The sequence below is a fragment of the Dermacentor variabilis genome, chromosome 8, assembly GCF_050947875.1.
Source record: "Dermacentor variabilis isolate Ectoservices chromosome 8, ASM5094787v1, whole genome shotgun sequence".
Taxonomy (NCBI): domain Eukaryota; kingdom Metazoa; phylum Arthropoda; class Arachnida; order Ixodida; family Ixodidae; genus Dermacentor; species Dermacentor variabilis.
The window spans coordinates 126,179,601-126,185,600 of record NC_134575.1 but is presented as its reverse complement, the minus strand read 5'-3'; positions in this window follow the sequence as shown (position 1 = coordinate 126,185,600).

The following is a 6,000-nucleotide window of genomic DNA, read 5'->3' as shown; positions in this document are numbered from 1 at the left end:
CATCCGTGTACAAGCGTCGTACGATTCAATATCATTTGTGCATTGACCTACCGAGCTCTAACTTGTCCCGAGGCGATTGCGAAATTTGCTAATGTCCTTCCATTTATTGTTTCGATAATAAACGTGCTTAAACGAGCCCTGGACCTAAATGATTCATTTTGTTTTGAGAACATATAAACAGATAAATGGTCCCCTATGTGTGCCAGAATGACTCCGGCTTTTACATTGTTAATGAAGTTTTTCGTAATGAATAAATCAATTAAACTTGCTTAGACATCTCTGATGGGACTGTGCGCGCTTACGACATTCGAACAAGAATAGAAATCGAGCAACAATGTTGCAGTCACCGTCTATGTTTAGGGTCAGTTTATTCTGACACATTCAAGAAGTTATTCTAAGAAGGCAAGGACGCTTTCCTTGTTGGCTTCAGGCGGCCGTTATATAGCTACGAAAAGTCTGCATCCATGTTTCAGTGTTAGCACTTCATAATCAAGCGTAATCTTTGAGTAATCCCTGAGAAAACTCCATGCAGTACGAAAATCGGCAGTACGCCTCCACCACGACGACGTTGTCGATTAAAGAGGAAGCTTTAGTATCCAGGTAAATGCAAGACGTCATCTTGAGACGTGTACCATGTTTCGCTTATCATGATGACGTCAAACGCGAAAGTAATATTTATTTAGGAGAGCAAGTATTTGGTCTTGCTTATTAATTGCCGATTGGGCATTAAAATGCCAAAAAAAAAGCAATGGGACCACTATCACTAGGAAACGCAATGGTATGTGGTAGCGACATATTCAAAGGAAGTGTAAGCTAAACGCGCGGGCCACACATCTCTCCTAGCAGACCTTCACGAGGTCTTCCTCGCTCGATATAAGGGCAACGGTATATACGGCCTCCGTATTCCGCGTGAACACCTTTCCGTTCTTCATCCAAGCAAAGGTCCACTTCATTGCTGTCTTCATTGCAACAGTCATGCCAAGTTTTTTTATTTGGGGACACAAGTGTTCGTCTACAAACACTGACTTAACAGCAGGTCATCCATTGTCTTGGGTTGTCAGCCCCGCCCTTCGTTCCTTTGCAATGGCTTCATCGCCTTTTGCCCGACGGATAAAAGCTACAACAATGTTTTTGGCACTTTCCGAGTGTCGAACTGGAACACGGCAACAGGCTTCAATATCGTTCTCGGTTATTGTCACCCAGCGCATTTCTACCTTTCCTAGTACGTCCCCGAGATTTTGTTTTCAGTGCATGCAACTCCCTTCACTTCAGTGTTTTTTTTGCGCGAGTATTGATTCTGCACTGTTAACTTTGACGAGTTTTCACGCACTTGTATTTTAGTGCTTGAATTTCCTCGAGTAGCCGGACTTGCGCTGCTGAGCGCAGCATTTTCAGTTTTACATTATCACATGAAGAATTTATGTCCTCGTACTGTTTGCTTATGAACTCTTCGCTCTGCGTGAGGTCTCTAATTTCTTTGTGAAGGTCTCGCTTAAGGTTACCTAGTTCACGTAACAGTTCAGCGGCGTTGTTTCCCATGACCAACAAGCAGCAGTGCCAAACAGAAACTAAAGCACAATACCTACGAAAATTCCTCCTCCCCCCTCAAGAAAAACAATTGCATGCAAGAATTTGTAGCTTCCACTAGAGGCAGCAAAAAAATTTGTTATCGAAAGGGGTATTTGTCAAACCTGTGAAATAGGTAATATACGATAGACAAGCCAACCTCATTGCTGCCTCCACTGCCAAATGAAGACGGAAGGGTCCGCAAGTCCTTTTTATCCGCCCAGCCAAGAATTCACGATGATGTAAGCGATACACGCGATTCCAACGTGAAGCTGGAGACAGGAGCGCTTGTAGTCTTCGTCTCGCCCGACACAGTCGTATGGTGAAGAAAGGGATTACATGCACCTCTTTCCTTGCCTCAGAATATCAGGTCGCACGGGCACCTGTGAAATAGGTAACATACGTCAGACAAGCCGACCTCGTTGCTGCGTCCACTGCCAAAATCCAACAGCTATGAAGAAAGCAAGGGTGTCAGTTAGTTTCAACGGTTGTACCCGAAAAGACCTAGGCAACTATAAGCCTATTTTCATTTCATCAGCATTTTCTAACGGTTTAGAAAAGCATATCTCGGCTCACATGAACGATTTCTTTGCGAAGAATCACTTTCATTCTGATTGTCAACACGGGTTCTGCCAGGTCGGGTCAACCAAAACAGCCTTGTTACGTCAAAAAGAGCTAATAATTCAAAATATTGATGCGGGAAAAGTAGCGTTGGGTATTTTTATTGATCAGCAGCAAAGCATTTGACCGTATAAGTCACCAACTTTTAATAAGTAGACTGGAAGGATATGGTGTTCGTGACGTGGCAGGTCAGTTGTTTCAATGTTATGTGTCCGGGAGGACGAAGTGCGTTGCTATCGAAAAATGCCGCTCCTCCCATTGCGAAAAATTGCGTACCGTGTTGGGCCCGTTATTGCTTAATATCTGACGCATCCATTGTACTATAAGCTGACGATACCAGCCTACTTGTCTCTGGAAATGATCTTGCAGTAGAGATCTCGCAGTATCCTTTGCAATTTGTAGAGTTGGTCTCGGAATAACACTGTAACAATTATAGCTCCCACTCAAAGGCATTATAATTCAAAGCAAGAGGGAGGCAGTCCCATTCAAATCAAGATTTATTCTTTTGGATGGTACGCCGATTCAAACTCTGGCCAAATACAAAGTGTTGGGCGTTAGGTCATCAGAAGATTTGAACTGGACATACGACATCCAATTACTTATGATATGATTGCCATCTGGCACACGTGTATTATCCCATTGCCGTCATTTTCTTTCACGAGAAAGTTGCAGACAACTTATGCCTTGTTTAAAGCGCATCTTAATTATTCAGCGCTTGTGAGGGCCACCACCACGAAATGTAATCTCCATTCACTTCTTCAACTTCAAGAACGTGAACTTCGACATGAAGCGAATGCACCTTATTTCCATTCTGCTGCGCAACTTTTTCATAAGTATAAAATAATATGAGTAAATTACGTTTATGAATTCCGGCTACTGTAGTCTTTTTCATGCGACACCCAAAATTGTAGAATCTTTTTAAAACACACACCACGACTTCACTTTCAAATAAATTTGAGAAAGAAAATGTTATCGTAAGTACCTTGAGTCCAAAACAAATTATAGCGTATTTTACAGCGAAGCTGTGTACCTCCACCATCCAAAGAAATTTTCGTGTCGTTGTAAGCACAAAACGTCCCATACGTGGACCCATCCCGAAGATACCGCAATGCAAGGCCGACCCGCGGTGGAGGTGAAGCCGGCGTTAAGCACTCCCCATAACTAGACCGATCCCTCAGATATTGCCATCTTGGGCCTTTCCGCGGCGGAGGTGAAGCAGGCGTTAAGCTCTCCAAATACGTGGGTCAATCCCGAAGAAAGTGCAATGCCGTGCCTAACCACGGCGGAAGTGAAGGCATTATTATGCACTGCCCCTGCGTGGGCGATACCGAAGATAGTGCAATGCCAGACCAACCCACGGCGCAAGTGCAGCAGGTGTTAAACACTCCGCATACGCGGGGCGACCCGCGGCGCAGGTGAAGCAGGCGTTAAGCACCCCCATTTGTGGTCCAAGCACGAAGATAGTGCCATGCCGCGCCAACCCGCGGCCGAGGTGAGGCATGCGTTAAGCACTCCCCATACGTGAGCCGATCCGGAAGATAGTGCCTGCCGGGCCGACCCGCGGCGGAGGGGAAACAGGCGTTAAGTACTCCCCATACGTTGGCCGAAATCGAATATAGCAAAATGCCGGCCTCCCCGCCCCCTCACCCCCCCGCCGCTGCGGAGGTTATTACATGGCGTTTAACGTTCGAAAACCACATTCTGATTGTGAGGAATTCCGTTGTAGAGAACTCCAGAAATTTGGACCACCTGTTGTTATTTAACGTGCACTTAAATCTAAGTGAAGGTGTGTTTTCACATTCGCCCTTAAGGAAAAGCTGCTGCTACGGCCGGGATTCGATCCCGTGATTTCGCGCTCAGAAGTCAGACACCATAGCCACAGAGCAACATCGGCGTGTGACCGTGGTGGAGGTGAAGCAAGCGTTAAGCACTTCCGAGGCGTTGGTAGAACACGAAGATGGGGCCATGCCGGGCCAACCCGCGGCGCAGGTGAAGCAAGCGTGAAGCGCTCCCTATACGTGGGCTGATCCGGAAGATACTGCCATGCCGTTCAGACCCACGGCGGAGGGGAAACAGATCTGAAGTACTCCCCAAACGTGGGCCGAATCCGAATATAGCGAACTGCCGGCGCCACCCGTGACGGATGTTATTAAATGGCGTTTAACGTTCGGCAACAACATTCTGATTATGAGGAATTCCGTTGTAGAGAACTCCAGAAATTTGGACCACCTGTTGTTATTTAACGTGCACTTAAATCTAAGTGAAGGTGTGTTTTCACATTCGCCCCCAAGGAAAAGCTGCTGCTACGGCCGGGATTCGATCCCGTGATTTCGCGCTCAGAAGTCCGACACCATAGCCACGGAGCAACATCGGCGTGTGACCGTGGTGGAGGTGAAGCAAGGGTTAAGCACTTCCGAGGCGCTGGCCGATCGCGAAGATAGTGCAATGCCGGCCCGACCGGCAGCGGAGGTTAATAAATTATGGGGTTTAACAAGCCGAAACCACTTTCTAATTATCAAGAAGCCATAGTCAAGAACTCCGGAAACTTCAACAACCTGTTTGTGGTATCCTGTGTTAACTTCTGGTTTCGGTTTTGGGTCTTTACATCACAGGCGCTACTCAGCGCCAAACGCCGTAAGTTGCCTCCTGTTTCTCCTCGCAGAAATAAAAGGGCATTCTTTGTCTGGTCCCCGACTGAAGTAGTCCGGCTCTTTCTTGCTCCACCGCGCGCCCCGGGTGTTTAGGCCTCATGCCGCAAACCTTTCGTCCGGCCGCCCCGGCTGGCGACGAGGTAAACCATTACTCTGCTTCCTAAGTGCCCTTCCCGTACTACTTCTGCTCCTCCTCCTGCTACCGGCATGCAAGACGCCGCAACTACGTCTCCTTTGTCAGCCGCAACTCCTCCGCTTTTGTTTTCGGTGCCCGGCATGGCGTTCGTACCCCACATGCCGCCTTTCCTGGCGCTACCCGGCACTCCTGCGGTACCGTGGCTCACATGGAAACACTTCTTTTGCACGTTTCTCGAGGCAACCGGAGGCGAGGCACTACAAGACGAAAGGAAGAAAGCCATCTTACTGAGCAACTTAGGCTTCGAGGGGCAGTGTCTCTACTACGACCTCGCGTCGCAAACGGACCAGACCGCTACTACGCTCGAAGACGTTCTCCGCATCTTCGACCAGCACTACGAAGAATGCACCAATCCCCTGGTGCACCGCATTATCTTCTGTGAGAGGAAGCAACTACCTGGGGCCGTATTCTGTAGCGGTTCGCTTTGGAACCGGTTCGGTCTGGCTGTTGCCATTGGTCGGCGCTTCGTTGTCGTCATCCGTGGTGGGCGGGACGACAAATTTCGTTGACGTCACACAGGTTATCAATCATCTGGATAGGAACCGGTTATCTGCTACGACACGAACCGCGGAGAAGAAAGAGGTTCGCTCGAGGGGTCGCGCGTGGTGGCGAGAATAATGTCGAGGGTTGCTAGGGCAACCGTGGCTGCCGGCTAGTCTCACGCCAGCTGACGAGCCGGCACCTAGACGAGACGAGACAGAGACGGCAGTTGCGGCTTCTTTGGTTGTGCTGCTCGCGAGCACCGAAAGACAACGACGCGACGAGAGGGAACGACGCGACGCGTTCGTCATGGCCGAAGAAGAGTTTCGAAGGCATTTTACGCTCTCCAAAGACATAGTGCGACGTCTTCGCGTTGAGCTGGAAGAACATCTCGGACCTCAAAGATTTCGTGGTGTCGACACTACGATGAAAGTGCTGTGCGCGCTGCGGTTTTTTGCCACCGGGAGCTTTCAATAGTGCGTCGGG